Below are 9,385 nucleotides of genomic sequence, written 5' to 3'. Positions count from 1 at the left end.
AACTTGTATCTCCTCTGCACCGTGTTTCTGCTTCACACATGTTTCCTGTTTTCTGCTGACGTAGTTTATACTGTTTAGAGATTATATAGTCTATATACTATTTTTATGTTTTATATTGATAATAACATTTTCTACTCTTTCTATACTGTTCATATAGTATAGATATCATATTACATACCATGTACTGTGTATTAGTACATATACAAGTGTATCTTCAGTGTTTCATGCCTGCCACCTACTTTCTGATGACATGGTTTATTGTTTATACCGTATAAATAGTTATTATTAGAGTAGTATGCTATATAGTTTCTAAACTGTATACCATGTATTATATAAATCAGTGTGTGTCACCTACTTTCTGCTGACATGGGGTTTCGGGCAGAGGAAGCAGTTATCAAAGGGTTAACAGGAGGTTAATGGGTTTTTGTGCTGTGAGGGGTTGAGTGGAGGGTAATGGGTTTTAAGGTGTGGCAGTGGATCGGTGTCCAGCCACCTTCACTGTGACGGTCCATTCATCACAGGTCAGTGAGAGACTCTGCTGGAAGCTGATTGGACGGAGAAGAGACTGTGTGTGCAGGTGAGAGTAGCTCTTCTCCCTCACTGTCACACAGGTGTACACGAATAAACACTAAGCTCATTCAGTAAAATGCAAAATGACATTGAGACTCACTGTCCCCTTTCAACACTCACAATGCATGCAGGCCCGTTGCTATGGGCGAGCCTTTAGGGGCACAGCCCGCCCACCAACCTGGTAGTGCTCACCCAATGGCTCCCATATAGTTTGTCATTTAAATTCCTTATACATTATTTTTTATTTTCTGTAAAGATCCAATAAAGATACTACCTTCTTATAAATAAAGACAATAAAACAGAAGAGTAGCCTAATGGTGTTTTTCAGGGATAGGCTACTAAAAACGGAAGTTAAAGTAACAAGGAAGAGCACCGCCATGGTGCATTTGGATTGCAGGCAGCTTTGCACTTGGTGCTAAATTTACTGGATATATACATATATATATATATATCAATCGATTTAAAAAAACAACAACTAATTAATCACACAATTTTCTGTAATTAATCGCAATTAATTTATTGATCAATTAATTGCATTTGTCCACTTACAACTTGAGTTTATAACAAATATTAGTGTAGAATAAACACAAAGAAAGTATATTTAAATTCAAAGACTATTTTAATGGCTTTCTTTAAATTTTGAACACAGTTTCTCTCCTGTGAAGTACAAATTTGGCACAAAAAAGGCACCTTGCTTACATCCTCCAACAGAAATAATAACAAAGCCCAGTCCTATATGTGTTGAAGTCATAGACTGTATCAAGACCGCTTATGCGCATGTGCCAACATATTTTTATTCTTCCTTTTTTTCCTACCATGATGCCGTGAACGGAACACTTTACGGAGCTGTGCGCCGCGGACATGCATGAAAAAACAAGCACTTCGCACTGAATTTTCCTCTGTAAATTAAATTTAATGTAGACCGATCTGTTCATGGTAAAACATTTATTTATTGATCTAAATGTGGTGATTTCTGTACATACAGAGCCCCGAGGCAGCACTGCTCTTCTGTCCAGTTCACATCTGAAGCTTCACTTTTCATTCAAACAAACTAATCAGCAACTAAACAATGAGATCAACATTTATCTCCTTAAAAGAATTTAACCAGCCAGTGGTAAACCTCTAAAAACCTGCGGGTAAATGAATTGGCTCGCTTTCTCCCCCGGGCTGCCTCTGATATAACCCGCTGGTCCCGGTCGCTGCTCCCACAGGTGGAGCTTCACTTCTCCCAAAACGTCAGAGCAAACTTCCAAACAGGCGTTATTTGGATAAACTGACCACATATTGGGGATCTAAACGGTTAATTACTGCCATGAAACAATAGTATTAAAACTTAATAAAGTGACGTAGAGCAGAGCAGCTATGGGTCAGCCGCCACCGAAAGTACTGTTCTGTGCACTTCGCACCTGTCTATTCATTTTCTAAGCCATAACATCAAGCTTATTGAACTTTGCAAGTGCAACTGTTTGGTGCAAGGGACTGTGAATATCTGCACATTTGTGAATGGTCTAGTTTTGGTCTCCCCCATCTTGTCTCTTTGCAAACATTTAACCCGGATGTCGGGACATCTAAATCAATTCGGTTTGCAGCCTCAGGGTCAGTCCTGCAAAATACAACTATCAGTAGCGTAGCATTATAAAAACTCTATTTAGTAGTTCATATGCCCATTCACATGCCTGCTCTACGAATAAGTCCTGGTGACGGCTCTGAATTCATGATGGTCAATGCAGTCTCACCATCTGTGGTTCACTACTGTTAATGATGCATTGTGGGAAACTGTGAGTCTAGACAAAAGGTGATAATTCTCTCTTTGCATCCAGACAGAACTGCAACATGTTTAAGTCAGCATATCCAGGACTGTGGAAGGGGCGCGGCCTCAAAAAAGTGTCTGTCCTGAGGAAATGGGAAATGATGTGTTTAAAGTCAGAGATAATCGGAATAATCAGCGGGACATCAGTGTTAAAGCTGTTAGCGTTGGGTTATTGATTGGTGATGGAGAGTTCAGCTCCACAGGCCAGAGAGTTACGCTAGCCGCATTTATGCTGGTAACATTATAGGCCTTGTTATGCTCGTAGCAATACCTTGCTGTGCTAGTAACATTAGCTTGTTATACTTGTAGTATTACCTTACTCTGCCAGTAATATTACTGTAACTTAAGCCTTAGCTACATGCTAGTAGAATTGGCTAATGCATTCTGGAGCAGAGAGCAGCGATGAGGTCAAAGTGTGACATGAGTGTGGGTTGGGGGGGGGGTGGGTGGGGGTTACCTCTGTCATCATCACAATTTAACTACATACAACTACATTAGACCAGCCACGACTTGGAAATAGGTCTGGGCGCCCTGAGATTACAGGGCTCAATAGGTGAGATGAGAGACAACATACGTACATACAGTACCTGTGAGGTTCACACACATACACACACACAGGAGGAGGAGGACAGGGGATGTCCACTGTAATCTTCTGTGCCCATTGCTTCATTTAACAACACATATGTACGCACACAGTCCTGGTTTATGGTGAATCAACCTCTGACCAACCAAGATACCAAACAGTTTCACTTCAGTCCACACACACACACAGACAGACACACACACACAGTCCATAAGCTATCATGTTACTGAGGGAAATCACCCTAATGATCAACACAGATATGAAACCACAGAAACACACACACACACTGAATGTATTATCCAGTCCAGTGCAAACGCCTCCAGGGTGTTTCTCTGAATCCAGTAGTTCAGTTATTAAGAACTAATGAGAAAACAAACAACAACAGGAAACAACTTCAGAAACATAAAACAATTAAAGTGAATCTCACCTTCATCAGCAGCAGCAGCAGTTTCCTGTCTGCAGGTGCCTCATGGTCCAATAGTCCACAGCCCTTCTCCTTCTCCTTCTCTGTGTGTGCGTGTCCTCTTCGGGTCCGATCACAGTCACATCACCACGAGAAAACCAGCAAGTGTGTGTGAGTGTGAGTGTGTGTGTGTATGTGTGTGTGTGTGTGTGTATGAAAGTGTGTGTGTCCAAAGGTCCTGGAATTCCTGAGTCCTGCACTAAAAGAGCAGCGTGGTTGAGCTACCTCTCTCTCTCTCCCTCTCTCTCTCTCTCTCTCTCTCTCTGCTTTTCTTTCTCCTCTCGCTCCCGGCCGGTGGAGGAGGAGGAGGAGGAGGAGGAGGGTCAGGGGGAGGGACGAAGACAGGAGCTGCTCTCAGCCAACTCTCTCTCTCCTTCTCTTTCTCGCTCTTTCTTTCTCTCTCTCTCTCCCCTGTCTCTTTCTTTAAGTCAAACTTTTACGCTCTGTCATTTGCCTTCTTTCTGTGACACACAGTGTGTCACTGCGTAGCACACGTGCACGCACACACACACACACACACACACACACACACCCTCTTCTTTCTTTCAGCACCACTCCCTCTCAGTCCATGGTTAAAGTCAGTCACTGTTTCTGCTGCGGCTTGATCCTGTGGGTGGGGGTGGGGGGGGCACTTTCTCTGTAAAAGGGTGTAATGATGAATTGAGGAGAAAACTGAGGAGAAACTAAAGGGGAAAGAGAGAGAGAGAGAGAGAGACCGTCACCTTACAGGATTCACTCTCTAAACCTGGACTCATTTATTGTGTTTATAATGAGACAGCAGGGTGGAGTGCACACACGCACACACACACACACACACACATACACACCTGCTGAAGGTGCCTTCATGTAAGCAGAAACTCATACACACACAGTTGCTCACTCACACACACACACACACACACACACACACACACACACACACACACACACACACTGTGCCGTCTGTCTGGCGTCGAGCTGGCACCATTCACACACATCTCTAGAGGCTGAGAGGAGCCAATCACAGCAGCTTCTATTATCACACACGTGCACACACACACATAGATACACACACATACACACACATAGATACAAAGCTACGCAATTGGTCCTTGGAGACTCCAGACTGTGTGTACTGTATGTCTGTCTGTGTCTGTGTGTGTGTTTATGTGTGCATGCATGTGTATGTGTGTGTTTGTTTGTGTGTGTCCAGTCATTAAAGGAAAGATTTAACTACACATTACACAAATATCACAGCAGCTGTTGGTCACTTCCTGTCTGCAGTCTGATGAAAATGAATTGACTGGATTTCACAAGCAACAATGAAATGGATACGATGTCTACACAACTTACCTGTGCAGGATCGTGGGGGTGGAGCCGGTTCCAGCTGTCAGAGGGAGAGAGAGTAGGACTCACCTGGACGCTCACCGGCTACCTGCATGGCGTGAATGTGTTTGGACTGTGGCGCAGACCCGGGGGTCAAACCCAGAACCTCTGCGATGTAGGCAACAGTACCAACCACAGCATCTCCGTCGTCACTATGACCCAATCCAGCTGCTTCCTGCGGACACACACACACACACTGATGTCATGCCCCCACACACTGCTTCATATTCACGTGATTGATTGGTTCAGAGAACTGATCAGTCGGTTTTAATGCAGTTGAACAGTTGGTGAGTCACTTCCAGTCTTCACATGGAGAAGGAACCAAAACACATCGACACATCACAAAGTAAGTAACAAAGAGACTTATGCTGCGTTCAAAACAACTCAGAGGTCGGAATTCCCAACTCGGAAATTTCCGACTTCCGACATCATTGCGTTCACGCTGCAGGAACTCGGAAGAGAAAAAACATGGATCCCCGAAGGAAGTTTGGAAAATTACGAAAAATATATGCAGCAGCAAATTATGTTTATTTTGGAGGCAAATGAAGAGGAAAGGAGACGCCGCAGACGAGTGCACATATAATGTTATGGCCTTGATAACAGTTAAACGTCATTTCCGTCACATACGAGGACCACAATTTCACACAATACAACAATCACAGCTTAATATAAACATATTTCATACAGGCTACTGCAATAATACACAAAAAATGTGCATTAAAACCTCAACAAATAACTTAAAATTTCTAAATTCTAACCATTTAAGACGAGGGCTGCCATGTTTCGATGTTGTCGTGACGTCAAGTTGGAAAGTCGGAGCTCTGAAATTATACCCGAGTTTCCGACCTGTAATTTCCGAGTTTGACGCCGTTCAGTTCGTTTTTGACAACTCGGAGCTCGTTTTTTTCCGACTTCCGAGTTGTCTTGAACGCAGCATTCATTTATCTTTAGAGGATCTACCCTTCCTGTGATGTCACAAACCTAAGAACATGAAAATGTCACATGTTAAAATCATTAACACACACACAAATACACACACACACACACACATACACGTGCACAATCCCCACCCCAACACATGTGCATGCTGCAGTGCCCCCACCCCCGCCTGCCCCCTCCCTCCTGAATCATTTGTTTTTGTTGCTGCCTTTTGAAATTTTGTGGCTTATCATTTATTTATCTGGTATTGATTTGCTACACCTACTACTGCGCACGCACGCACGCACGCACACACACACACACACTCTTGACCCTGTGCTTCCTATCACCTTTACTTCTGCAGTCCTCCCTCCATCATCTTTCCATCACTCTCTCAGCCCACCCTTCCTTCCTCTCTCTCCCTCCCTCCCTCCCCCTCTCTTCCATTCATCCCTCCATCCTTTAATCATTTTGTTTCTGACTCAATTTACCCCCTTCATGCCTCTTCCTCCTCCCTCCTCCTTCCCCCTCCCTGTCCTCCTCCCTCTTCCCTCCCTCTCTAATCCCTCGTTCTCCTTGCCTCCAATTAGTCTTTGTTTACTTATCTTCTCCATTATACCTTTTTCTCTCTATCTTTATCTTTTCCTCGTGTCCTTTTCTCTCTCTCCTTCTACCTGACTCCAAGCATCCATATTCCTTTTATTTGCACATTTTCCCTCCATTTTTTCTCCCTTTCTCTTACACCCAGCAGACACCCCCTTCTCCCCCCTCCCGCTCTCGCTCCGTCTCTATTCTCTGTTTGTTCAAGGCCTCTTTTAACGAAGTCGGTCTCCTCCCAGGTCTCAACAGGCTTTTGTCAATACTGATGTCTGGCCTCACATACACACACACATATACACGTGCGCGCACGCACACGCACACACACACACACACACACACACACACACACACACACACACACACACACACACACACACACACACACACACACACACACACACACACACTTGTAAACATGGCATAAAGGTCTCAGCCTCTTCTGTCCTTTGTCCTGTATGGTAAACTGTTCAGTTTACCCTTTGACACACACACACACAGCCAAGTTCATTCATTGATTTTGATTGACAGGACTTTGTGATGCAGTTTCCTCTTCACAGCAGTGAAACAGTGACAGAAGATAGTCACAAAAAAAAACAATAGGCTACTAATAAAAATAAAAACAATTTCTCTAATTGAAACTTTGCTCCTTGTGACTGACATGATTCAACTTACCGCTATCTTTGTTTGACTTAAACAAAGGATTGTTGGCATGACAACGTTTTCCTGTCCAGAATAACCTGTAAAAATACAGAAACATTTAAAAAACAAAAACTGTCCTCTGCTTTGTCCGTCCTGCAGTCCTTCTCTCTGTCCTCCTCTCTCTCTCTGTCCTTTCCGTCCTCCTCTCTGTCTTTCAGCTCGTTTCTCCTGCTCATATTAATATTTCACATCCTAAACTTAAAAAGGCCTCTTACTTTACACTTCAAAGACCCCAGTGTATCACACACCGACACACACATATACACACACCAAATAAAAATACACACACACACACACACACATCAAATACAAAAACACACCTTCATGGTGCATTTACAGTAGCACTTTATACTCACACTCACATACAGACACGTTAACAGCTTTATAATACAACACAATCTCACGACTGCAGACACACACACACACACACACACACACACACACTCACACACACACACACACACACACACACACACACACAGGACTGAGCAGGAGGTTCAACTCTTCATTAATGATTTAAACTGTGAGGATGAGACGAGCTGAGAGATTCTGCTCTTTAAAACTCTCTATAGCTTCCTGCTGGACACACACACATACACACACATACACACACACACATTTACATCAAAGAGCCCACAGCATCAAAATGAATCTCCTATTTTATATATTTTTATATTTGACTGGATGAAGAGGTGAGATCACCTGAGTGACCCGAACCTGCTCACAAACACACACACATTAATGAACACACACAACAGATCCCACAGAGGTTCAATCATGGCAAAGATATATTCCTTCAATGAGACGTTCAGGTACAGAAAAGAGAACGACTGAGGAGGAAGCTAAACAATGTTTGAATCAAGGCCATTATACAGAAGGAAGAAACACAAACTGATGGATCTTTTTTTTTTTTTTTTTGATATTTTTGGGCATGTTTCACCCTTATTTGATAGGACAGTGAAGAGAGACGGATTAAAGATCATCTAAATCAGGATTCAAACCGACAATCAACTGCTTTGAGGCAGACTATGCCCACATGGGATGTGCTCTAACCACGAAACCACCCAACATCCTGATGATGATGATGATGTCTGAACCATTTACTGTAAACTATTCTCTTCATAAATCCATTACCAAGTGACTAAAGACTGAGATCCATCCTCTAGACACCAGAACCAGAACCTGGATCCAGATCAGGGCCTGAAGGTTGAATCACAGCTGCTGACTGCTGTGTTCTCTCCCATAAACCACCTCCTTCGTCTCGTCTGTCGCCTCCACGACGTCTGAATTTTTACTTTCAAATGTGTTCACTTATTTTCTAGAATTCAAGGCCTTCTTTTTCTTATCTGACCGAGAAACGACAATGTGTGTGTGTGTGTGTGTTGTTGTGTCTGACTGGGAAATCCTTGACTTTCTGACATTTGAGCCCACAGCTCTGTCTCTCTCTCTCTCTGGAGGACAAACTGTTCTCTGTTATGAGGTCCAGAGTTCTGGGTCTTTCTTCCAGCACACGGGGTTCAACCAGGCCCAGGTCCAGACCAGAGGACCGAGGACCAGTCCAACTGTAATGTGCTAGCATTAGCATGAGCACAGTGGTGACAGCTTTATTTGATGAATCATTGTTTAAAAGCTTCATTGTAAAGGCACTGATTTATTTATTTATACAACTTTGACCTTTGACCTTTGTGTGCCAACTGTGCAGGTGTTCGCTGTGAGCTATAAGCCGGTTAGCACGACATTATGGATGTAAATGTGGTTTTGTGTGTGTTCTAATCTGACCCACACCCCTCCCACACACACTCATACACGCACACAAACACGCGCGTACACAGAGCTGTTATGACAGAACAGATAAGCCTGGCGCTCACAGACCAAATACGCTTGTCTGTACCGTGGGAAACAGTGTGTGTTTCTGTGTGTGTGCGTGTTTCTGTGTGTGTGTTCGTGTGTGTGTGTGCACGCGTGTGTGTTCCTGTGTGTGTGTGTGTGTGTTCTCTATCCTTCTTCATCTTCAACTTTGTGTGTGTGTTTGCTATAAATCCTCATAAACTTCATCTCTTTGTTTCTGCTTCAGCTCATTTATTCCTGAAATATGAACAGACGTGTGTGTGTGTGTGTTGTGCTTCAGTGTTACTCAAGGACACTTAAACACTGATAAGTGGCCCGACACAACAACCACACACCTACAAACCTTGAGAGCTCAGCCACACTGTCTCCCACACACACACACACACACACACCCACACAGGGAAACAGATACTCATGGTTATAAATGAGCTGCTGTTGGAAATGGATGACAAACAAGTGCAGTTTGAAATACTGAGACACACACAAACACACACACACACACACACAACATACTGGTTAATGACAAGAA

At 43.4% G+C, this 9,385-nt stretch overlaps 1 protein-coding gene across 1 annotated transcript in view; it reads right to left on the bottom strand.

Annotated features, from left to right (window-relative positions):
- sema3b (sema domain, immunoglobulin domain (Ig), short basic domain, secreted, (semaphorin) 3B) overlaps positions 1 to 3,641 on the bottom strand; it is a 47,827-nt gene extending 44,186 nt beyond the window's left edge. The window contains exon 1 of the mRNA XM_083976157.1: positions 3,391 to 3,641. The gene's annotated coding sequence lies outside the window, so the exon portion shown is untranslated. The remainder of the gene's footprint in view (positions 1 to 3,390) is intronic.
- Between the last annotated feature and the right edge of the window lie 5,744 nt (positions 3,642 to 9,385).

Source organism: Trachurus trachurus, assembly GCF_905171665.1.
Source record: "Trachurus trachurus genome assembly, chromosome: 7".
Taxonomy (NCBI): domain Eukaryota; kingdom Metazoa; phylum Chordata; class Actinopteri; order Carangiformes; family Carangidae; genus Trachurus; species Trachurus trachurus.
The sequence above is the reverse complement of the archived record's forward strand: the minus strand, read 5'-3'. Positions and strand labels throughout refer to the sequence as shown.